Here is a 26,375-nt window from a genome sequence, read left to right on the forward strand (position 1 = left end):
TTTTCTCTTGTTGCTTTGATCTTGTAGCAATATCTATGGTTGTAAGCCTATTACTATATCTGTGGAATGGGGCAACCCACAGACACTCAAGTAAGGAAGGGAAATAGTTCTGCTTGTGATCCTAGAGCTAAAAGTATTTCAGAGCAGGAGATTAGGGATAGGGGATCCCCTGAGCCTAATTCCTCCCCCCCCCCCCCCCCGGCAACACACACTCAAGTCTGAAATACTGCAAGCTTTGAAGTTTAAAATAGTAATGATAGCAAGAATCAGAAATGGATTAAGACCAGAGAAATAGCATTTCCTTAGCTCCTAATTAATTGAGTCTCCCGTAACACTTTAGTTTGAGGTGGGTTCTCTAATTTTTATGGTACCCTGAGGTGAGAATAAATTGGAGTGATATGTGACATCCCTCTTCCAATTTCAGAACCCCCTCCCATTTTTTCTAAGACTGCAAAGCAAGATAAAGGTTAAAATATTCCCTCCAATTATTCAGATTCTGGTCTACATGAACAATTTGCAGCTCAGCAATCAAATATTAAAGGACAATTGGGCAGTTTCATGTGATTCAACTGCTGGGGTTTTTTTTCCAGTTACCCACCCTGGATAACTTAATTAATTAATTAATTTGAAGTGAAAAGCTGTCTTGACCTAAATGAACAAATTTATGTGCCCCACACAGGCATATGTGGCAGGAATGAATGACTCACAGATTTAAGATGGAGAGGAAAGAAAAAACCAACCTAAATTATATTAACTAGCATGGTGTAGTGGTTAAGAGCAGTGGACTCTAATCTGGAGTATTGGTTTGATTTTCTACTCCTCTGTATGAGTAGTGGACTCCACACAATTTGGTGAAAGTTTGTTTCCCCACTCTTACACATGAATCCTGCTGGCTGACCTTGGGCTAGTTATAGTTTTCTGAGAACTCTCTCATCCCCACCTATCTCACAAGGTGTCTGTTGTGGGGAAAGGAAGGGAATGAATTTGTAAGCTGCTTTGAGCCTCCTTATGGTTAAGAAAAGTGGGGTATAAGTCCAAACTTTTATTCTTTTTCTTCTAGCCACACCTCAGCACTCAGGGCAAGTGTTCCATTGTTGAGATTGAGGACTAGAAAGGAAGCTACCATGGTGGTAAGGAAAGGAAGTAATTGTTCCTAACTGCAGTCAAATAATTTGGGGATCAGGGCTATATTGTGTATGATTTTCTAATAATTCGTCCTTCCATCATGATTCCATGATTCCTCACAAGTCTGAGAATATTTTGTCACAAAAACAAGATACGGAATCCAGGATCTGATTGTGCACAATGGGGTCACAAGTCATCGAGGCAAGAATAAGTGTAATCTTTGCACCTAGAACTGAACTGCCAAACACAGCATACCTCTTTCCTTTTTTTTGGAAGAGAAATATGGCAGGGATAGAAGCAAGGGGAGGATTTCTGCAGCTAAAATATTGTTTTTTTGTTCTTGTGTGAAATGAAACCAGATGCAAGCAACTGTTTGCAACACAAAATTATTTGACTGCAGTTAGGAACAATTACTTCCTTTCCTTACCACCATGGTAGTCATTTTATGGTTCTGGCTAAGAGAACCTTTAACTTGAACTTCAGGGCACCACACCTGTGACTGTGTTCTTCTCCATTTTCTCCACTTGTTGTTGGGACTGTCTCCTTACCTGTGGTCACATTTGTTTCCGGAAATTTCCCCTTCATTTTCTGCTCTGACTCTAAGGGTTTCTCAGAGCCTATGTCCTCAACTACCATGCCTCTTCATATTTGTTGTCCTTTTTTTCTGCCTCTCCTCAGCAACAGAACTCTTCCTTTAAAAGGACCAGAGGTCCTTCCCAGGCATTTAAGGACACCAGCAAAATTCCTACCCCACTTGGGGATCAGGGCTATATTGCAACTGACTGGGAACACTGAGGTTGGGAGGTAGGGACATATCTACAGGAAATGGGGCAAACACTGAAATTTCACCCCCCAAAAAACATCCTAGCTTTAAAAAAATGGGGGGGGGGGAGCCAGCAGGGTGCCTATGAAGATTGGGAGTTCTCCCATCTCCTTAGTCACTCCCCATTTGCAAAGCTGAATGGTGTATTTGCAAAGATGGGGTGCCTGGGAGAGATGACAAGGTCAGGAAGTGCATCTGCCCACAGTCTCTTCCGGGGCTAGTTGCTTGCCCGGAACGAAGTTAAACCTAATTAAACTTAAAGTAAACCCTTTGGGCTTTTTATTCTGCTGTGGCAGTGAGGGGGAGAGGAGAGAAACATGGGCCAGTTCACCACTGCCATCTCTGCTGCCATAGAACAAGAAGCCCTAAAGAATTTCCTTTAAATGTAATTATTTTAACTTTATTACAGGTGAGTGGTCGGCCTAGAAGAGACTGGAGACAAGGACGCTAGGAAGGGGACCCCTCCTTGGCCCTGCCCTTGGTCTCTTCCATGTTGCTTACCTCAAACTAAAGCCGTTCCTGCACGGCCACGATGGGATTGTGTACGCCGACCCAACCCCCCTGGGACCGTTCGCATATTTTTTGGGAGGGCAATCTGTGTGGAATTCCACCCCAAAAAGGGTTTTTTTAAATGTCCTGAAGACGTTTGATTTGTGTTGTGCGGAATGGGCCAAACATTCTCTGGATATTGGGGATTGCAAAATGCTGACCTCTGTGATGTCCATATAAATAGCAAGAACTTTTTAGACTGTCTTTGTTATTTTTTCTCCTAGAGGGATATCCCAGCAAAGACCAATTGGAGGGATCAGGTGCTACTTACTGTGCGACTGAGATGTCTGACAACAGTTTAAGGGAATCTTGTTAGAATGTTTAGTCTTGTTAAAGATATAGGTAATCTTGACTCATTACTGTAATGACATCCTTCTAACAGTAACCCCACATTATAATTATAGAGCCTGAAAAACTGGAACATCAACAGAAAAAGTATGGTTTTCAATATACTCAGATGACTCAACAGAAAAATCTGAGTTTATAAAAGAAGGTCTAATGAAGAGTGAATATACTCCAGAGGTCAAGCGGAGTTGTCAGGTAAAGTTTAAAAAGAGGGAGTAGAAATTAGCCTCTCAAGCCCTGGAGAGGCTAGAGGGGGAGAATTCAGTGTTAATACTTGGATTTCTAATTTTTTTCCTCACTTTTCTAATTAATTGCAGCCTTTTCCCCAATCTATACATATCAAACCCAATCAATATGCTATGAGAACTGAATCAGAACCTCTTCCCTGTTATTTTGCCCTTGTGCCACTCTGGTGATATTGCTAAAATGGATTATGACATATTTTAAAAAATGGTCCACATTTTCTCAAGTTTCTTTAGATCAAAAAGTTCAATTCCTCTTAAGACAACTCTGATTCGCAGCATACCGGTACCTATTTTGTTGCTCATTTTTTGAGGCTGCAAAGAAGAGTCAAAGGGAGGTGTTTTTAGCTAGGGGTCTTATTTAAGCTTTGTTCAAGACCTTGGTCTAAGAACAGGGGGTTTGAAAGAGAGATGAAAGCTAGTATTGGAGGCAGTTGTGTATATATCTTGGCTGTTTTGGTGCCAGAGAAGTAATGTCCCTTTAAAATGCAAACTAAATCAGTTGGTTAGGTGGTGAATTATTTATTTCTCTTTCCCCCTACACACTGAATAGCCTACCACCTGCAGTGATCAGCTTGTTGCGAATCAGCCCATCTAGGAAAAGATGCATTGGGAGTAGCCTTTGAAATTTACATACAAGACTGTCCATTAGTTCCTTTGTTCAAAGATATATCCACATACCCTAAAGCAGAAGAAAAATATAGGAAAAACATGAATTCTGAAAATTTGTTAAGAAGATGCTGTAATATTAGAAGGTATTTCTTACTAGAAATCATACTAGTAGATATTTCTTACTTATTTCTTGTTTCACCATAAAGCAAGAAAATACAATACAGTGTAGATTTGTTCCCTATATCAAGATGGAATATCACTACAACCCAATGCCAAGGCCAGATGGCCAGCTGCCACACCACAGCTGCGCTGTCCTGCCCCTCTCAAAGATGCTTCCTGGCAGCTCAGGGAGGCTTAAAAAGCAAAAATGCCTCCCTGTTGCTGAGAAGCCTTCATTGGAATTAATGGACTTATACCACCTTTTAAAGCTGCATATAACTGAATACCCAGCTGCTGGTGCAACGGGGCAAATGACTGGGAGGAAGCGGATGAACATTGGATCCTCCCTTAGCCCCCCCCCCCGCTATGCTGGCAGTGTTGACAGAGGTGCTGGAATGAAAGTGGCACTATCCAGTGCCACTTTCTAGTGCTGAGGAGGCTATGGTGGCCGTACACCGAGATTATTTATTATTATTATTATTATTTTATTAGATTTTTATACCGCCCCATCCCCGGAGGGGATTCCCTCTGGGGTAAATGCCCCAGAAAATGTGAATCCGTTGGCACAGCTGCATGCTGCTCCCATGTGTGGCTTTGCGCTTCCCCTCTGGATGGGGCTCAAAGACTACTGATTTACAGATTTTTGCTGGAAAAGGGCAGTTATTGATCTTTTTATCATACCCTTTAACCCTAATTTAAATATATTTGAGCCATTTCAGGCATTCTAAGAATGAATAAGGAACATGAATGGGGGCGGGAAGGTGTCACACCATCAAGCTTATTTACTGGAATATATTCATACAGCCTGTACATATGTGTGTCTGTGTGAGTAGCTTTCTTTGTGTGACTGGGAACCCTGCTTTATGAGGGATCTTGATCATGCAGAGCAACAACATTTCCAGTGTCATGCAAAGAGAGCTCTGAATGCAGCCATCCACATGATGGCTCAATGTGCACATTCAAAAGGACTTCCATACTAGAGATCTTAGCACTGTAATTCATTGTATGTGCTTAAAGCATTATTTAAAGCAGTCTTTCTCAACCTTTTGACCCTGGAGGAACCCTTTAAATATTTTTCAATTCTCGGGGGGCCACTGTACCGTTAGGCTCAAATATAGGCCAAAAGTTACAAAATTATTACATTTGTTTCATGTTTAGGCATTATATATGCATTAAAATATTGTTTTAAATTAAAAATAGAGAATGAAACTTACCTCTTTTAATGTGAAACCTGTGTTTGGGGGGTTTTTTGCAGCACAAATACTCAGCTCTAGGTCAAACTTGAGAAAGTACACACAGATTTCATCTTCAGCTGAAATAAGACAATTTCTGTTTTTGCTTTTGAGGCTTGTTAAACAAACAAAAGCTTGCTCACACATGTATGAAGTTGAAAACTGCAGAAAAATGTTTAATGCCTTCCTATGAATGGTAGGACACTCTTCTTTCACAGAAATCCAGAACTTGTCCATGGCCGATCAGTGGATCTCATCTTTAGTGTACAATCTGACTGTAGCTCACAAAGTTCTTCCTCTTCCTTCCAAGCGAAGTTTTCAGGCTTTTGCATGTTACTTTGTTCTGTGATTCCAATAGCCGTTCCAAATAATCAGAACTTTTACTTGTCCTATGGCTGTGATTAATAGTAAGTGTCTTTTTAATTTTGCTGGATTCATTTTTTTCATTTGTAAACTGGTTGCCACAAATAAGGCACAATGGACTAGGACAACCAGTCCACACCAAACCCACTGATAAATAGGTTTGAGTGCAAAGATGAACTTTTGTTGAGTCTGTTGACGTACTAGCGCAGGGAAATGTCTGAGATTCAAATTTTTCATTTTGTTTGAATTTTCTGCAGCTAAGCAGAATTTGCAAAATCTTGAAACAGCACATTACACACAAGTTCTGTTCTGGATGGCTCCAATGTTGATTTTATTTGTTTTCATGAGAGAATCCAGTATTTGCCCAGCTAATAGCTTTCCCACTGTGGCTGTTCTTCTGTTTATTTTATCTTGTTTCCTGCAGTCCCCTTCTTGGGTGCTATTTTTCATTTTCTTTCTTGCATAAGAATCTAATTGTTAAAAGTCTCTCTATTAATTATAATCCAACCACTTGCATAGCCATCTCAACCTAATCAATGTATTATGTAAATAACATTGCTCATAGTTTCACTCTATATTTTCCTATGAGCATGATTTGATTGCTATACATACAGCCAAGAAATAAGCAGCAAAACCAGACTAGGTTTTTTTCACCTAGTAGTTTTTTCTGACGGGGGGGGGGGGTGCTTTTATCACCATCAGTGCTATTATATTGTTTTGTATTAATTATATATAGTGTGTTTTAAATATTGTTACTATTGTATTTTTATCTTTATGCTGTATGTCACCCTGAGCCCTTTGGGGGAGGGCGACTCAGAAATTGAAAGAAAGAACAAACAAACAAATAAATGAAAAGCTGACAAATGTGTATTATTCTATTCTATTCTCCAAGTCTAAAATGGTTGTGTAGGCTTCATGTGACCTGTTTTAAGTATTTGTCTCACTGAAATGTTTGTAGGTCTCGTGCGGTTCTCCAGTAGACACTAAATCTCTTTAGATTTTGTTTAGTTATTTTAAGAAATTGAAATATACTCTAGCTCTTTTGTATTGCTCCATTCCATGAATTATCATCAGTATTTTTGTTTTAAAAGAGAACTAACATTTTTATCCTACAATGCCTCATCTCCTTTGGGAGAAAAACATAAATACATAGATGAAGTCTGCATCTTGAATGACAGTTTTAAATAGAAAACTTCTAAGCTTCTAGCAAAGGCTAGTTCCCAAGGGAAGACTTGAATCTAGCCTCAAGATTTTACAGTGCATTCTCAAAAAATAACTTTAGGCAGCAATCCTGTACACACTTACTTTAGGGTAAGATGTACTTAATTCAGTGGGACCTACTCCCAAGTAAACCAAAAGAGAATTGCACTGCGACTTGCATGTATGCAGACTGGACATGAATACATATTTAGATCCAACATTTATGCAATAAACTAGAAAATAAGGAAGACAGGCAGGTACATTCAAAATTGAGTTGAATGTAACAGATGCTCCTTTGGTGGGAGTGTTGAATGTCACAACATTAATAATTACATGCTGCCACAGAATCCATGCATTGTAGCCCTCCCAAAAAGGAAAGGATTGGAGACCAGGCCACTGAAACCACCAGCTCAAACAATCTTTAAAAGATAGACTTGCTTTGCATGTCAGGTCTTTTTCAAAACTATTATTTATATCTGGCTTATTTACCAAGGTACTCAGAGCAGCATACACAGTTCCCTTCTTGCATTTTAAACAAAATTCTTCACTGTAGAAGATTAGGTGGGAAGAGATTATGGCCCAAGGTTGCTCAGTGAACTTCATGTAAGAGTGGAGATTTGAACTCAGATCTCAGCTGCCAGTGTCCAATACTCTATTGTTGTAAGACTCTATATCTATTTAGTTAAATAAGTCTACTATATCTACTATTATTGGTATCTCCAGTAATGGTAGATATAGCCTTCGTTTTAAAAGGCAGCTGTTTTGATACGCCTACCACAAGCCAGTACTAATTTGCAAAATTCTTATAAACAGGGGTCTGCACCAGATAAAATTTACTACACCAGCAAGATACCAGATGTGCAAGATACCAGTACAAAAGCATATGCTACCTCAAATAAGACAAACCAAACAACAAAATTATTTTGCATGCAACTCATGTCAATTTCATTTGGTCTAGGAAAATAGAAAATCTGTATTCAGAAGGGATTGTTTGGTTAAGAGCATGGGTGTTCAGAACAGCACAAACCTTGCATGGGGGGAAAACTATAAAAGGTAGATACAGTGTCTGCTATTTATCATACATCAGGGTAAACTGAAAAAAAAACCCCCAACCCACACAATTTCACTAGCCTACCCCAAACACAACAAATTGTAAGCTATTTTAATTGGCAGCAGATAGTCAATTTATTCAATACTGTGCTGAGCATTTTGTGGAAACTAACTTATACAAGGAACACTTTCTTACTGCTCCCCACCCCCACCCCAGGGAGTTTGGATTACTATTTTTTTTTTAGAAAACATTTTATTTTCTAGTATCATTTTGGCAGGTTCATCGGGTTTGATATATGGGGCCTATTTGGAAGGCTTTATTTTTACTGTAAGCTTTCCTGGAGGGATTTTTCCAATGAGGCCATAGTGATTGATGTCTACCCAATTTATATGGATAGAAGTATTCCCCTGTAAGAATAATACAGCTGCCACGGTGGCATATATTCTTTTCAATAAATTTGGAGCCACTGGAGAATTATGCAGATCCTCAACTCTAACACCGGATCACAGTTCATTGGGGAAGTCAGTCACCCAAAAACTTAGTAGAGTGAATGTAAGAACTAAGTGCTAGGACTTCAGAAGCTTTCATATAGCATGTCACCTGCAATCTTTGGGCCATATTGAATGCACCAATCACACCCTTAAAGAGGATCTGTGCAAAATGGTCCACTCCTCATGTTGAGACTCAGATGAAAACTGAGTTGTTAACAATGAGTGGGTTTGCTCCCTCACCACAAGATCCCCTCCATTCATAAAAGTTGCCCTCCAGCTCACTGTTGCTCAGCAAAAGGTTAGGTTGGGTCAGGAATCCCAGCAATGGGACATAGGTCAATTAGACATATCTAGGAAGTTCTCTGAAAAAAAAAACCAGGCTTATAGCCAAATAACAAGGTCCAGCCTACATTGTTTACAAATCAGTCTTGTGGTCTACCAGGCAGAGCTTCCAAGAAAAGAAGGGGTTTGACACAAATACTTCCACGGTTCTTAGCTTTAAGAGTGAAAAGGCTGATCTCCTGACTGATCAAACCCCGATCACCAGACTGAAGCACTGCTTGGCCATGATCACAGCCTCCATCAAACAGATCTTTCTGAACCACTCACTGCCCCCCCCTGTAATTAACTTAGTAGAGACATACTTAGCTCCCTGAAACAGTTTCCATGAATCATTTTCATTTTTAGATAGGCCTAATGTTTCCCTTTTTCATGTATTGTTTCCCTTTTTCATGTATTCCAGATCACATCTGGAATCCATGAAAAAGGGAAACAATACATGAAAAAGGGAAACATTAGGCCTATCTAAAAATGAAAATGATTCATGGAAACAGGCAGGCAGTTGATTCCAGATCACATCTGGAATCAACTGCCTGTTGTAGGTTTTCTGGGCTGTGGTGGCCATGGTCTGGTATTTTTGCAGTGTTGAAACAGGATTATGATATCATTTGGGAAGAGATGACTGATGAGCACGAGGATATCCTTTTTTGGGATCTTGATGAATAGGAAACCACATCAAAGCTGATCAGCTGAATCCTTAATATTGAATGTTGTTTTTCCAGTGTGACTTTGTACATGTGTAGCCAAGAGTTTTGTTAATTCATATGTATGGAATCCAATGGCACTCACAATGGGTATGAATGGGGTGGAGTCATGAATTTTGGGGAATCCATATAGTCAGGGAGAAAGGGTTTCTGTCATTGGTGTGTGTGTGGGGGGGATAAAACAAGGAATTCTTGGTCAACATGTTAGTTATTTAAATGATTTTGCTGGTTGGGTCCCAGCCACACAGTCTTGAGTAATCTCTTTTTTTCTTTTTGTCTTTTGTTAATGAGTTTTTCATTTTTCTGTCTTTTACTTTTGCTCTGAAGTTGTGATCCCTCCTGCCTAGAGGGACCAACATCTCACTTAAGGAATGCCCCACTAATCAACAGCAATTTTTCTTATGTTGTTCATGCCAGCTCCAACAGCATTGGTGTGTGTATGTGCAACGCCCCAGGAGCAGCAGCGGCGGAGGCATGGCTGGGCCATCTATGAGGTATGGTGGGGGTGTTCCGGGGTGGGGCAGGGGGACATGCACGCCCCGGGCACAGTTTCCCCTCGCTCCGCCTCTGCCATGTCTTCTTGTGGTTATGCTGTTCTCCCATTAATACAGTTAATCATTTTTAGTCATCAGTCATTGGGCTGTTTTCTTCTTCTCTTTGTTTTCTTGTTGACCTTTCTTTCCCTGAAGCTGTTCTACTCTTTCAGTTTATTCAGAGGCTGTATTCATGCCTGTCCTATATAGATTTTTGCCTCTGCAGTTGGAATAGCAAATGTGTAATGCAGCAGATACCAACATGTGCAAAAATGCTGAGCAGTTCAGAAATGCAGACTTTCCTGTGCAAATAACTTTGTTTTGTACCAAGAGAAAATTTAGAGAAAATAAAAGATCAATATAACTGTATCGTTCCACATAACACACTAGAATTCTTGCTATATGTCTCTCACAAACAAATATGCAGAAAAACGTAATGGGAAAAGAGTACATTCACCAACTGGCAATTATCATTTATTTATAGCATTGTGTAACTGCCTTTCTATAAAATTCTCAAGACAGTGGGTAATAAAAAGCAAAATGGCTCTTGCTGCCCTATCCTAAAATCCTGCATATTGCAGATGCAGCATGAGCATGACTGGTACATATCCTAGGCTAATTCTGAAAAGGAGACCAAAATTGCACATAGCATAGCATTTGCTAAAGGGTATACAAAAATCCCACTGAATTATTATAATTATAATATATAATTATAAATTACTGTACCCAAAAAAATGATAGTTTCAGAAGGTGTAGAACAGCTAGATTCAAATCTAATAGGACCCCATAGACAAGATTTTTAGGGTATGAACTTTCATCAGAAGGGAACCACAAGAGTAGGAAATAGGACCCTGTACAGGTGAGCCAGATCCCACTGCAGATCTCCAACTCTGCACAGGATTGAGTCAAGAATAAAATTTGTCTTGTCTTTCTAAGAATATTGTACAAACTCAAATGATCCCAGATAATCACCCTGGAAGACACATCATGTAGACAATGTTCTCCATGAGATAGGCTGGATGCAAGGAACAGTTTGGATAGCAGCCACACATCAGTTTGTGGTCATAGACCTGAAAGACACTTATTTTCATATGACCATTAATTAACATTACCACAGCTACCTGAGGTTTGCTGTGGACAACCGGATTTATGAGTTCTGTGTCCTCCCATATGATCTGTCATCAGCACCAATGGTTTTCACTAAGATAATAGCAGCAGTCATCAAATACCTATCTTTGCAAGGCTGCACCATTTCCCCTTACTTGGTGATCTGCTCTTTGTCTCGCATTCAGTAAAAACTCTGCATAACCAGTTACTTACTGCATTGCATACATTCCAGGCCCTGGGGCTGGTGGTAAATATGGCAAATCCAAAACGCAGCCCAATCACAGTGTACCACCTTAGACTCAGAGGTTGGCCAAGCAATCCTCCCTGTTACAGGGCTAGGGCCATTCAGAATCTGGTGACCAGATTTCACAGGAACCATTTTCAGAAAGCAGCCTCTATACAAAAGCTTCTTAGATTAATGGCTTTGGCTACATCTACAGTGCATTTTGCCAGGTTACAGATGTGACCCTTACAGAACTGGTTCATCAGGATGTTCAGATTCAACGTAGACCCACAGTGGCACAGATTATTCCTTGATATGTCTTGAAATCCTGCAATGGTGGCAGATAGTTTATTAGAAGTTATGCCACTAGGGGCCTTGGTCTTTCCATATTGACTACTGATGCCTTCCATACAGGTCTAGGAGCACATTGCTAGGGTTTTGAGGTGCAGGGACTCTGGTCCCAACATGAATCTATGTTACATATCAATTTACTTGAACTCAGAGTTATCAGACATGCTCTGGTATCTTTTGCAGGCATGCCCCAGGGCAGAGAGGTTCTGATTACTACAGACAAATATTGCATCAACAAACAGGGTGGCATGGGTTCCTCAGCTCTGTGCAAGGAGGTGTGCAAGATCTGGGAATGGGCCACGTCCCATGATTCTCACCTGGCAGCAATCCATATGGCAGGCCCATTCAACACCAGGGCGGATGAACTGAGTTGGACCTGCATCACCCAGCACGAGTGGGAAATAGCAGGGAAACATCTCCAACCATTGTTCCACACATGGGGGGAACCATTAGTAGATTGCTTTGCTTCAGATATTAATGCCAAATGTTCCCAGTACTGCATTGGAGGGGATGGGTCAGCACTCTTTGTGGGATGCTTTCAGATCTGTTGGTCTAATGTATGCATTTCCCCCACTACCTCTGATACTCTTGATTGCACCCTTTTTCGCCCAGGAGGCCCTGGTTCCAACTCCTCCGTCCAAAGGGAGGCACATATGCCTATAGACAAAGCCAACCTCCTGAAGGTCAGCCAAGTGTTTTACCATGATGTGGTATCCCTATGCCTCACAGTACTGACAGGTTGTCCAGAAGAGGTATAGCAGTACTAGATGCTTCCAGGAAACCTTCTACTGGGCATTCCTTTACAGCTATATAGACTAGATTTGCAGCTTGGGTGGAATCACATGGACTGGACCTTTATTCATGTCTTGTAGACAAAGTGTTCAAGTAACTACTATTCCTAAAGCATTCTAGCTTAGCCATCTCATCAGTTAAAGTACATGTGGCAGCTATACCTGCTTGCTATGACAGGGTCAGGCCCAATTTATCGTTTTATCTTTCTCTTTCAAGGACGTTATTCAAAGGGATTAATAACATGTATTCACTTGTGAAACTTCCAGTGCCCCAATGGAGCCTTACACTGCAATTGACTAGACACACATGGGCTCTTTTTGAACCCATGTCTCTGTGCCCATTAAGATTCTTATCTTACAAAACAGCCTTTCTGGTGGCCATTACCTCAGCACGCAGAATTAGTGATTGAGGGCTCTATGCTGTGACCTTCCCTTTACCCAGTTTTTCCCAGATAAGGTAGTCCTCAAGTCTAGCCTGGAACACTAATCTAAAGTGGTGTTCTGGTTTCACCCAATCACAAGATGTGGTCCTTCCAGTGTTTTTCAAGAACCCTCACTCTGTTGACAAAAGAACCATGTACTCCCTGGATGTGCGCAGAGTTTTTTCTTATTACATTGATAGAACTCAGTCTTTCAGGAAGGACTCTGAACTGTTTATATGTTTTAGAGGTCTCAGGAAGGGATCTGTAGCCTCTGTCCCCACCTTGTCATGATGGGGGATGTCTGCTATCCAATTGGCTTAACACGAGGCTAAGGTTCCTTGCCCAATTGCTATTAGGTGCACTCCACTAGAGACCTGGCCACTTCAGTGGCTTTCAAGAATCAGGTGGACCTTAATGATGTATGCAGAGCAGTTACAGGATCTACTCCTTTGACTTTCATTAAGCATTATGTTGTGGATGTCAATGCTAGGGCTGAGACGAATGTGGGTCAAGCTGTCTTGCAATCTGTGGTTCACTGACAGTTCCACACCCACCTCCACAGCACTTATGCCTGCCATTCTCCCATGTGGGACTCTACAGAGGCCATGATGATGAAAAACAGTGTTTCTTACCATAACTTATGTAGTGTTCATGTAGTGTCTCTCTGTACAGGCACATGTCCCTCCCACCTTTCCCACTGCTGGCTGTCTTCGAGCAAAACTGGTTGCTCCTCATGGAGGTGAAAGGAGTTCTGGGCAAGGAAAGCAGATACTGAACTGTGAGTGGTGGAGGGGCACACTCACCTAATGGATATTGAAAATGCTAACTAAAATGCTCTACTCAAGCGCAATTCCACTTGAGCCTGTATGGAGCACTACTAGATGAATGAACAGTTATGGTAAGCAACACTATTCTTCCATCAGTGATACTGGCATGGAAAAAAATCATCTCATAGGCCAAGCAATTCTTATGTTTGGAACAAATGTACATTACTACTGCAATAGACAAAATTTTGAGGAGATTTTTTTTTAAAAAATGTGGCTTATCAATATTATATGAATGGATCTCAAACAGTTAAGAAGGGAAGAGGCCACAACTCATAACAGGGCATAGTCTGTGGCTGAAAAAAATCAACAAAGCTTTAAAATTCTGCCCAGGTAGAACTTTGAAAGCTTTTATGTATGTGTTGCGAATGTCCATTTGTTTAACTGTTACTTGTGGCAGATGGAGACTATCATCTACTTTAAAAAGTCTTGCAGAACAATAAAAGAGCCACAGCTTAATCGTTTTTGTGTTTTAGCAATGGAACCATGTGTGCTGAAGCTTTCAGTTAAATTGAATCCCCAGTAAATTAATTAAAATGCCTCATAAAAATCAGTATTTATTTCTCCAATTGACAATAAATGTCCATAGCCATAATTTTATAGACTAATATTAAGGGTATGCCCACTGTGTGTAAAATGATAGTTAGAAATACACTTCTATGCAATTATTGCTTGAAAAAGACTTTATAGTTGTATATACGTTCATAAAATTCCATCTTGGTCATAAGTTCTTACAGGTAATTGAAGTTGAATGTGGGCATTTTTGGTCTCAGTCATTTATGAGTGCAGAATTACACATTTTGGAGTGTGGCTGAGGATTTAAATTAAGTTTGCAATTGCATTGCATATTTTAATCAGGAATTTTCAGCATCGAGACTAGAAGATTAATGCTGTCACCTCATTTAAAACGCATGCTGAATCTGAAACACAAATCTGTAGAAAAATCAAGTGCATAGACATCACTGACTAATAGCTTATGAAGAGCTTAAAATCCATCTACTGATTCCATATAGCCCTCTGCTTTCAAGGGGCAAAATACCTTGCATTACACACTACAGGTAAGCTCTTCCCCTATATTTCTTATCTGAGTGCCTGCTGGAGATCTATTACATTCAACTACAATTTGGCAAGATGATAACTTTTCTCTCCTTAATGGAGCTGTTGTTTACTCATAAATGGTGGTGTCAGACATCCCAAACAGAATATTCAAAATAAAGCTGTCTTCAGCCAAGCCTGCCTGTCACTTTGAAGAATGTCTCAATTTCACTTTACTGCTGAGTATATCAATATGCCAGATCATTGTCATTCTCTCGGTGTGATCAGAATATCATAAATAAATGTGTGCAATTTAGCTCTGGTAGGGTTTAATTTACTTTAACAAAAGTTGCAAAAATACTGTCAGTCTAATTTAAACAGAAAAAAGGCAGCTGTGGAAGATTAGGAGAAAAAAGGCTACAAACTGCAATCCTTCACACACCATATGGTAACAGATACTGAGATGAACAAGTGGATGAAGAACAAATACACCATGCATGCAATACTTCTTTCAGCATTAAGCTTCATTGTAAAAGCTAAAACATGATTGCTTTCACTCAGTGCTAAGAGATAAATATCTTTCCCCTACTGCTGTTCAAAAGATCTATGTCACAGCCTGAATAAAGATCATCAGCTCATCTGACTCTCAACTTCTAGCTCCTTAACTATGTACAACTCAGTATAACATAGCCAGCATGGTAGAATGATTAATGTATCATGCTAGGATTGGAAAGCCCTGGATTCAAGTTCCACTCTGGCATAAGGCACACTACAAAAGTATAGGCCAACTTCCTGCTTCGCAGAGCTGATATGAAAATGAAAACAATAGAACAGAACCATATATGGTGTTCTGAGCTCTCAGAGGAGAATAAAAACATGAAAGAGATATAACACTTGTACAATTTATTTTCTAGTCTTACATGTTTCCCTCTCTTCAAATGTTTCAGTGGACACCCAAACTGCAGGTGTTCAGCTCACATGGCCCACTCAGACTTTCCTGACTTATGCTGTATGGCTAGATTTTGGATGTGCTTAGCAGGCAAGACTGGTGGCATCTAACGGGGCATTCCTGTGTATTCTGATTCAGGAAAGTATCCTGGGTTGCCATCTCTGGTTTGGGATGGTGGTGGAGCTTTACGAAGACATGGTTTGGGGAGGGGTGGGGCTTCAGAAGGGTATGATGTCAAAGAGCCCACATTCCAAAGAGGCCATTTTCTTTAGGTGAACTGATTTCTGTCTCCTGGAAAGCAGCTGTAATGGTGGGAAATCTCCAGCCATCACTTGGAAACAGGCAACCTTGGAAGAATCCCAGTCTTTTAGTCAGAGATATTATTGCAGTGTCTGGGCACTGCAGGTTTTGCCAAGAAAGACAGTCAAGCTTGTAAAGAGTGAGCTTTAGGGCAAACTTCACAATTCCTCAAAAATTATCCCAGTCTCTCCACTTCTTGGACCAGGGGCGTACCCCGGGTGGCTCCCATTTCATCACATGGGGGTGGAAAATCCCCCCCACTTCTAGCCTGGGCTGTCTTTGTGCTGGTGGATGGCCTGGACATCAAGAAAGGCGCTCTCTCTTCTGCCACTGCCACAGAGACCCCCCCCTCCTCGCAGGGCTCAATTGCACACTGAAATCTAGCTCCAAGGGGACCCACTGCCAGCCGTTCTTTCTGAGTCTGCCCTAGGAAACCTCCCCACCAGCGCAGAAGGCCATCCCCGGCCATCCTCCAGCTAGGAGGCAGCACAGTCCCTTGCAAGCCCGCAGCCTGCAAAGTAACCTCTTTTCACCAGCAGAGACTTAAGCCACAGTCTTTACTCACCCAGGGCTTATCTGGTTGCCATATTTCATGTCCCTGCCTTAGCTCACCCACCTGAAAGGAGCTCATCAGATTGCTGCCTCTCTTGCTGCTGCCCTAGCTCACCCACCCATACAACGCACTACATTTGAAAATGGTGCCCAAGTGCATTGCTCAAATGTACTCTAGGGAATGTACCATGAAGTAGCAAGGCAATGATTGGCTACTTGTTTGGGGCCTTCTAACTGGCAATGGTTTGTTCTTTCCACATGCAGTCTAACACTGGATCATTAGAATGCTGGCATGCCAATTAAAAAAGAAATCACCACATTCTCTGCCAAAAATAGTGTGGGTGGAGGTGCAAAGTAGCACAGTTCGGACTGTGGAAAAATGGAAAATAAGCCATTTCAGGAAAAAAAACTGGGAAAACCAGGTTTCAGAAAGGGTGAGGGATGTAGACAAACTGGAGCAGCAAGAGATTGCTAATGAAGCTGTGCAGAAACGAGGGCAGGAGGAAGTAACAAATGGATATGAAACTGGAACATCAAGGCTGTCTGGAATGTGCTGGTGCTTGACATGCTACAAGCTGCACACTGCCATTGCTGGTCAGATGTTCAGTTGACATGCTGGGATTGGAGTGGAAAATACTCTGAATATATTTACCACTCTAACTCTAGCCCTTCCATCAGCTGGTAAGTGGTGCCTTGGAGGAGGCTTGGACAACTTTGGCTGGAGTCTCCCTGCCACCACTGACCAAGTGACTGGAGGTAGTGTTGGAGTGGAAAGCATGCAGGTTTTCACTGGGCATCTGATCAGGGGCAGGGCTGGAAGTTAAAAGCAAAGGGAGGGGATAATGGGATGTATCTTCCCCTGCAAAGTCTTGACTGTTCCTGATTGTTCACAGTGATGAAAAACACATGTAAATGAATAATGAAGTTTCTTTTCCTAAATATGTTACATAAACATGGGCCTTATGATTTTAATGTAGAATCAAGAAAGAAACAAAGCCAGAAAGCTGGTTGCATTGGAGAGCAAAACATTGTTTTATGATCAACGTTCTGGTGAAAATTGGCCTCAAGGCCCATTCTTCCATCTTGCCCCAAGTATCAGACTGGTGCTTTAAGGCCCCTTTGAATGATGTATCTATGATCACTTGTTAGAGAGAGAAGAGGAAGCCCCCTGATGAGTCCCAACGCCTTCTCTTTCCTCCATGCATAAGAGCTGATACATACTGTGAAGAATGTCATTCATCAGTTCCTCAAAGCACTGCTTTGATTTGAAGAAAACCAAATGAGGGCCTGGAGCTGCAAAGGGAATACCGAATATGGATTATTTTAGCTGCAGTAAGATCTCCCTGTACACAGAAACTTGCTTCTGCACACCAGCCTGTCTCACTAGATTGGTTGAATGTGTTTGGCATCACAGTGCCTGGGTGCATAGGAACAGCCCTGCATGTTAGAGTTTTTCAAAACCAAAACTGTCTGTCTGATTTTCTCTTTCATGAAAGGTGCTCTAACCATACCAATTACTATTTCTTATTATCTTGTATATCAAGAAGCAGAAGAGACAAGAGCAGAGGAGAAAAGCGAGCTACATCTTAATCGCTAAAATTTCAAAACACTGTGGTATGTGTGAATAAAAGAGCATTCCTTATGTTCTGCAGCTAGAGAGCTGAGGGAAAAAAATTAACCTCAGCAGGGGTACCCTTTGAGCTCACAGGTAGCTGACTCTTGATTGCTCCTTCCTTGAAGGCAGTACTCTGTGAGCACAGAATTACTAGCACTCAGGTGGAGCTGAAAGAACATCAAAAGGATTTTTAAAAAGAAAGTTAGGTTTGTAAATCTCCCAAGGACATATACAATGGGATTTATGTTTCTCTTCCCAATGCATGTATGTTACTCAACAATGTTGCCAGATTGTTATTGAACAATGATAGAAGACTATGGATTAGTTTACACACTATGAAATTGAATCAGGTTAGTTACTTCAGTGGTTTACACAATAGTCCCTTCTGCACACGCAAAATAATGTGTTTTCAAACCACTTTCACAACTGTTTGCAAGTGGATTTTGCTATTCTGCACCGCTTCAAAGAGCACTGAAAGCAGTTTGGAAGTGCATTATTCTGCATGCGCGGAATGAGCCAATGATTACCTGCCTCATAATGGTCTTCTGAAGTCTTTTCACTATTAACATGATGGAAGTAATTAGCCACTGATGACATATAATTGTGAAGCTATGAAGCAACTATTCAGAAATATCTCAAAAGAAGAAAGAAATGGGCGTGAGGAAATGAGGAAGGAAATTGTAGAGTGAAATATGTACCTAATGGTGAATGGCTGAATCATCTGAGGCCCCTTCCGCACAGCACAGGTAGAGCAGGTTGCAGTCTGGCTAAAGTAACCTGCTTTCCTGTTTTCCTGTTGCATGCCTCCATGCAGGCAGTGACCGAAGCCCATGGAAACAATGCGGGTTGCTGGTGCACCTTCGCACTGAGGTTCTTTCCCCCCTGTTACTTACCTCCCTCGCTGCACAATGGAGAAGCTCCCCTCCTGCAGATAATTGTGTGCTGTGCAGCTGAGAAAGCGCCTCAGTCACCCTACCCTGCTTCTCTTTCTCCCTCTACTGATTTAAGGGATTGGGGCCTTTAAAAAAATGGGAAGCACGGCCAAGGAAAGCACTTCCTGGAGCAGCCGTTTGCTCACAAGTTGCTGCAACCCATGGTAAAACTAAAGAATTGCAAATAGCTCAATTCTTGTAAAACCCATTTTAGGGGGGGGCACGGGCAGACTCACATTAGGGTTGGGAACGGTGCAAAGTCACCCCCCCAAACAGTTTTTCCATAGTTACCCTGCATTTATTGGCCTGTGCGGAAGGGGCCTGAGTGAAGAGGGAGGTGAGAAGAAAAGAAGAAGAGAATGTTAGTTTGGGAGACAGCAAAATCATGAGGAAAAGGCTACCAAAGGAAAAGTTTGTATCTGGGATGGGAGATGCCCAAGGAATACCAGAGTCATGACGTGAATACTGGTAATGGTAAACCATCTCTGAGCATTTCTTGCCTTAAAAATCCACCTTCAGGGTTGCCACAAGTTTGCAATGATTTGGTGGCAACCACTCCCCGTCACATACTTTTAAATTGCAACTTCACTAATTCCTCACTGCTTTGCCCCAGGCGAACAAAAAACGTAGTGAATAAGAACTTCCTGATGGATTGCACACTCAGCATTTACATGAGGGAAAATATCTATTAAGATTGTCTTACTACTTTCTCACATATCTGCCCAGGAGACATGTGGAACCAGGGGTAAGACAAACGGCCTGACCCCCCCCCCCCCAAGCCCTTTTCTGCTAGTGAAAGTGAGGGGGTGGAAGGGATGGAATTATGAATCCTGTTGCTGTGCATATTTAGGAGCCAATTTCCCTGACACACATTATTTTAAAGATGAGTGCTGGGTCAGACATGAAACCACCCACATTTGACATATTTTTAATCAAACCCTTACTTAACAACTGATTCGATCCAAAGTCTGGGTTTTCACCCACTGATCTTGAAGTAGCAGCTATTTGCACTAAAAGGCAAAAGCACAAACTCAGGACTAAGCAAAGCAGATATTACATTGTCTGATGGAGAGAATCTTCATAAAACATAGAAGAAAGAGCAGGAAGAAACTGTCGCTCAGTGACAGAAACCACATATTAGATCTTAGCAAAGCTAAATTTAGATTGCCCAGGCATAAATTCTCATGGAGATGATGAGAAAACCTGTGAAGCATAATGATTATTGGACTTTCCCTGCCCTGCACTCTAAAAGAAAACCTTAGAATGATGATAAACTGATTTTCCCAAAGAGGATTCTCGATTCAGAAAGCCAAAGTATGTTAAATGGCCATGGGAATGTATCATTCCCTGCTGAATGGGATCACCTTTGACAGTAAGATATTACCACGATATAGCCCCCACCCACAGTTCAGTAGATTCTGCAGAAAAATGATACATTAAATCATGATACACTGAAAACCTAACAAGAAGACAACTTTTTATGGTAAAGTACATCAATTTGCTTTTGATGTTTAAATCCTCAACTGAAAAACATATAGATAAAAGGAATCCATGAATTTTTAAAATATTCCCTTTATATTATTTGTAAAATGCCATTAAAGGTTTTTTTATTTGATTTGATAAAAAGGAATCTCATTCTTAATGCATCTTAGAATTCTCATGTCAGCACTAATCTGAAAAGGTAGTGTTTTTTAAAAATTTGTTTGTTACTACTTCGTACAAAATTACTTGGTCATCCCATTATTGTAAGCTCAGAAATCACATCATATCATATACTAAATGGAAACATCTTCAATAGGGGGCATGACAGGTATAGTCTCTGTGACACAAAATAAGGCTAAAAATGAGTACGTTTTAAAAATTCACTGTCAGAAAGTGGAGCTTTGTACGGGCGTGTTTTTGTGCCTATTATGTTATCATTATCTAACAAGAGAAACTTGAGAAAAGATGCTTCTGAGGTATCAAACAGTCTACAGAAAAAGTCCGTGTCTTAAAAGCTTTCCGGCCAATCTGTTACATACAGCCATAAGTTAATATTTGGATCATAATAAATCTGCACAATTACCCAGTATGCTAATAGGGCCAAGGAATCCACTTCAAACTGCAACATATTTTGTACTTATGGAGCTGAGGGAGAAAAAAAAATCCCCTGTATTTCACATTTGCTTGCCACATCCCCCTCCCCAACAAGAGTTCTACATAAGTATTATTGGCTTATCTATCCATCCCCCTCCCCAACAAGAGTTCTATATAAGTATTATTGGATTTATCCATCCATCCATCCATCCATCCATCCATCCATCCATCCATCCATCCATCCATCCATCCATCTATCTATCTATCTATCTATCTATCTATCTATCTATCTATCTATCTATCTATCTATCTATCTATCTATCTATCTATCTATCTATCTATCTATCTATCTATCTATCTATCTATCTATCTATCTATGTGATCATTTACATCCAAATCTTCCCTTCTTTAAGGACACCTAAGGGAAAGACATAACACATGACAAATACTCCATTACCATAACAATAATATTTCAATAGTTATCCTCTTGTATTACTACAACAACCTTTTAATGTAAATTAATTTGAGAGATAGTGGTAAGATTTAGATATCACAAACCCCAGTTGCTCACAATGAGAATGAACACCTGGAATTCTTGGGTTCATGTACTCTTGTGCTTGCCATTTTGAAGGGCACAGACTAAATACTTCTTGATTTGATACAAACTACAATTGGTCACTGTATTCTGTGATGTGCAGATGCAGATGCAGTCTCAAGATTCTAAACTATTGTTTAATAATGGGTATTAAAATTTCAATATGTAGACAATAAACAAACTGCGATTTATTATTTTGCCTGATCTGTGCATCACAACAAATGGTGGTTTGTACCAAAGTGGTTAAGCTTTCTATTTGGAGCTTGTGTGGGAGGGATGGTGGGAGCTCAGATCTTCTTAACCTGTGAGCTCAGATCTTCTTAACACAGACACATTTTCCTTGTGTCATCTGAATGTAGCAATACGTTGCTCAAGGCTATCCAGGGAGCTTCATAATTGAGCAGGTATTTGAATTCCTATCTGCCTGGTCCAACAATCTAGCCAGTACACTACTCTGTTTCATTTATCATATGCTTTAAAGATTGATGTTTTTATTTCAAATTCATTTTATGTTTCATGTAGCCTGTTCACAGTGTATTTGCCTAGTGGACTGCAATTCCAAACAGGCAGCTTTCTGAGAGCACTGCCAAGCAATCGATAGAACAGCAATAAAACAGATATGTCTCAGTTCTAGAAAATTAATTCACACAGAGTTCTAGGGAGTTTCTTAGTACATTACACAAAAGTTTATGGAGTCACATTTAAGATTAATTTGTCAAGGAGTGGGAGAACTATCTAGGAGGGAAGCATCCTGTTTGCTTTGTTTTATTTTACCACCTGGAGGGGGGAGAAAGCAAAAAATCACCACAGCCTGTAACAGTGTTGAGATAGTAGTTTATAGGTTCAGGTGTATAATTCCAAGCATCATTAAGAGAGAATGTTTTTGTCTTCTTATGCCAAAGCTGAGACCTGATCCCATCCCAAGCACTGGCAGCCTACATTAGTGGCCAGCTCTTCTGTGGTATAATAGGGTAATTCTTATTGGGACAGCTCAGAGGTCAAGCAGTGAAATGCTGGGGGTGGGGACAATAAGGTCTACATGAACAGCACATTGTATGCCAAACTTTTCATATCCTCTACTACTTCAAATGGGAACTAACATGATTGAATTCCCCCGATATCAAAAAGAACCTCTTTGAACACAGAAAATTAGGAAGAGACTGAATAAATAGATGACACTTTTGCAGTGTGTTCAGCTGTCAAGAAGCTCCCTACTTTTTGCTAAGGAGGACTTGGAGCAAAGTCATGGGGAATGAAAAATGAGCAGCCAGCGCAGAAATTCCCCATTGAGTACAATGGTGCCAAGGCACTGCAGAGCAGAGAATCTTGAGCAATTTCTTGGGATGCCTGTCAGGGTGCATTTTTAAAGCTAGTGGCACCAAAATTTCAGAGTCTCATCCAGAGACTGTCTTAATGTTATCACCTGGTGAAGTTTGGTTCAGGGGGTCCAAAGTTATGGCCCCTCAAATGGATAGCCCCCACCTCCTGTTAGGTCCCATTGGAAACAATGGGGGATAGGGGCACCCACTCTGGGGGTCCATAACCTTGGACCCCCTAAACCAAACTTCACCAAACTTGGGTGACATCATCAGGAGAGACTCCAGATGATAACCTGAAATTTTGATGCCACTAGCTTTATAAATGTGCCCCCTGAAGGCCGAAACGCAAAAAGCACCAAAAATACAACTAAATCAGAATATGTTATTTGTCTTATTTGGGCATACAGATAATTTTATGCCAGAATAAATCTGAATTTTACTGAATTTCTAGGGTATTGACCAAGCCTAGTTGTAAGGCCATGTTCCAGTAGTATTTTCTCCTGATGTTTTGCCTGCATCTGTAGCTGGCATCTTCAGAGGATCAGGAGAAAATATTACTGGAACACGGCCTGGACAAACCACAACATCCTAGTGATTCTGGTCATGAAAGCCTTCGACAATACATAGAATATAATTTGTGCATTTACATGACCACCATTTATATTTTCTCAAACCTCAAGGGTCCTAATCTGTCAGCCCAATCCAGTTGGGAAGGGGTTGAATTCACTTATGGAGCCAGTGCACCCATGCACCGGCATGAGTGCCCAAGTTATCTAGGCAGCCAGATGCCATGCCACTCCACGACGTCTCACCCAGAAGCTAGCTCCATCATCCAGGTGCGCTGGTGCAAAATGCTGTGCTGAGGGGTGGGACTCAATTTAGCTGGCCTCCAGAGTCTGGCTGGGCTCCATGTGCTGGCAGAGTCTCCAGCAGGGATATGATCCAATTTTCATGGCATATCTCTATCCTGCCCTATGGGGGAGTTTTTGCGCTTTTTGTTTTTTACTTTTTGGGAGCTTCCTGTGCTGCAGGAAAGTTCTCTGGAGGGAGTGGGGAGGCACTGGAATGGTACTGTCCTCACCCTCTGAATTGGGGTGTAAGTGTTCATATCACCTTGCAATGCTAGGCGAACTTCTTGTGTAGTCACCTACATTTATGCTCTGATTGGTGAATTCTTCCCCTCCCTGGATGCAAAACATTCTTGGATCAAGCTTGCAAAAATTATTTTTTCCTAAAGAGAGCCTCAGAATCAAATATGGTACCTTTTGATGAAATATGAATTCTTAGAATGGAAGGAAGGAAGGAAGGAAGGAAGGAAGGTAGGCCACACCAACTGCTGCCTCAGTACTTAAGGGTAGTGGGATGCTAGGCATTGGTGGGTGGGGAGGAGATCAGCCATGTGAACTGCTGATCTCCCTTTCTGGCAGTCTTCTCCAGCAGCAGACATTCAATGTCCAAAAGTTTCTGCATTACAAAGAGGCGGCCAGGGCACCTTCAGCAGCCTGAGTCAGAGATAGCGGGCACAGGGGGAAGGAGGCATCAGGCAGCACAATGCTCCAGCTCCTTGCTCCTGGTGGGGAGAAAGAGAGGGTGGACAGCCAATCACCCCCCTCACGTGATGCACCCAAGGGCTTCTGAAGCTCAAACCTCCTCTGACCTGAATCCGTTAGCATGCTCCTTGCTATCTCCACAAGAGTCCAATTTTTCCAGCTCTGCCTCTCTGGCATGCCCCCATTTATTTTCATTGTTAAGTATCAGTTCCCCATAGATAGCATGGGTTTAGTCCTCTGTATAGTCTCCAAAGGGAGGGAAATTTAGTTAACCCCTGTCCCTTTAAGAAGTTTCCCAACAGGCAGTCTTTCTGTTATCTCCTGGCAATGCCCCTGTTTAACTCAGGTCAGTTCAGTACAGGTGCCCAAGGAGTTAGGAGGCAGAAGTATTTTGCCACATCAAAGGTGTATTGAGAGCACAAAGTTGAGGTTTACAGAGACTAGTAGCCAGAAAAAGACTCAAGAAACTTAAAGAAGTGGACTTTCCTGGAAGCAGTCAAAGAAAGAACAAAAGTCTACAACTTCTACTGTCCAGTCAAGCAAGTACTTTATTTTATACAGACCCTGGGAGGAGTTAGGGTCTCCATTCTTCTAAATATTAATTTTTTTGTTTGAACTGTTAAATCTTGTTTGTGACTCACCCACTCTGTTCTGGCCAGGCACAGGGGACTAGAAACAGTTTTGCTTGGGGAACACAACACTCTTCATTCTGTGTGGGGTGTTGTCATCTGGTGTAGAATGCCTTGTTGTTCAAGGTAGGCTTGCAATTCCTTGTTAATGAATTATCTCTGATTGTCAGTCCAGATGCTGCCAGTTTGCAATGGAATGTTATTATCTTCTGTTACAAATTATTAAATTTTACTGTTGTGCTTTATGAGGTACATTGCAGTAAATCTGGAGTGGTAATCAGTAAATCAGTATTTATTCCCAACAGGGAGTTTGTCTCATTGGCGCATTTAGGTCACTGGATTAGGACTAATGGGAGCTTGGGTCTGCTTTGGCTATTCTTAGGCAATGGGTGTTGCCTTATCTTTAGTGCAACATTTGCATTTCATTTGAGTGGGGCATTTAGCTGTCACTAAGTTCTTTGTCAAGTCCTTGTTTACAAGTTTATTTATTGCCTCGGGGTACACGTGTCCTAGGTATCTGAGTCATACATTATTTCACCTGTCATGGGAATTTTGAGTTGCTGTTCTGGTTTGATTATTCACAGTCACAAGTTTATATAAATGGCCATTTGTAATTCCCTTTGCCAGGATGTTTTGACCATTTTTGTTAGTGCTTTCTCACAGAAGTGCACTGAAAAGCCATTTTTTCTGGTCTTTTTACTGACAGTAAACCCTCTTCTGGTTCTGGTATGTACAAAACATTCCACAGGTATTTTGTGCTTGCACCTGACTGGGGTAATACCATTTAAAAATCCCTATCCCACAAAATCAACAAAGATGATTTTTCCATTGGTTTGGACAATTTTGTATTTCATAGTACTTCTGTAAAGAATTCTTGGTCACTAGTCATGTGACTTGTGGCTCCTGAATATATGCACCATCCATGTTTCCCTTTTTCTTGGAGAACTCTAAAGCAATCAGTCCACTTTTCCTTTGTAGTCTCATCTGTGGTGGTTTTGGCCCTTTTCTTTACTGTTCTGCAGATGTGCTTGCATTGCTCAGCCTTCCGAATTGAATAGTCTTTTTTTTTCGGTGTCCAGCTTTGTTACAGCTAAAATACACTCTTATCCTGGCTTGTTGTTTTCAGTTACTTCAGTATCAGTGCTGTCTCTATTCTACTGGCCTTGTTTCCAACTCTGGCTTCTTTTCTGTGGTTGCTCTCTTCTATTAACTTTCCTTTGTCATATTATAGATTGAGTTCTTGTTCTGATCTGGTTTCAAGAGTACAATTCAGAAAGGCTACATAGCAGCAATGCAGCTACATGTTTGTCCTTAATTTCTTCCCTGATTCTCCTAAA

Source organism: Sphaerodactylus townsendi, linkage group LG07 (genome assembly GCF_021028975.2).
Source record: "Sphaerodactylus townsendi isolate TG3544 linkage group LG07, MPM_Stown_v2.3, whole genome shotgun sequence".
NCBI classification, from domain to species: Eukaryota; Metazoa; Chordata; class Lepidosauria; order Squamata; family Sphaerodactylidae; genus Sphaerodactylus; species Sphaerodactylus townsendi.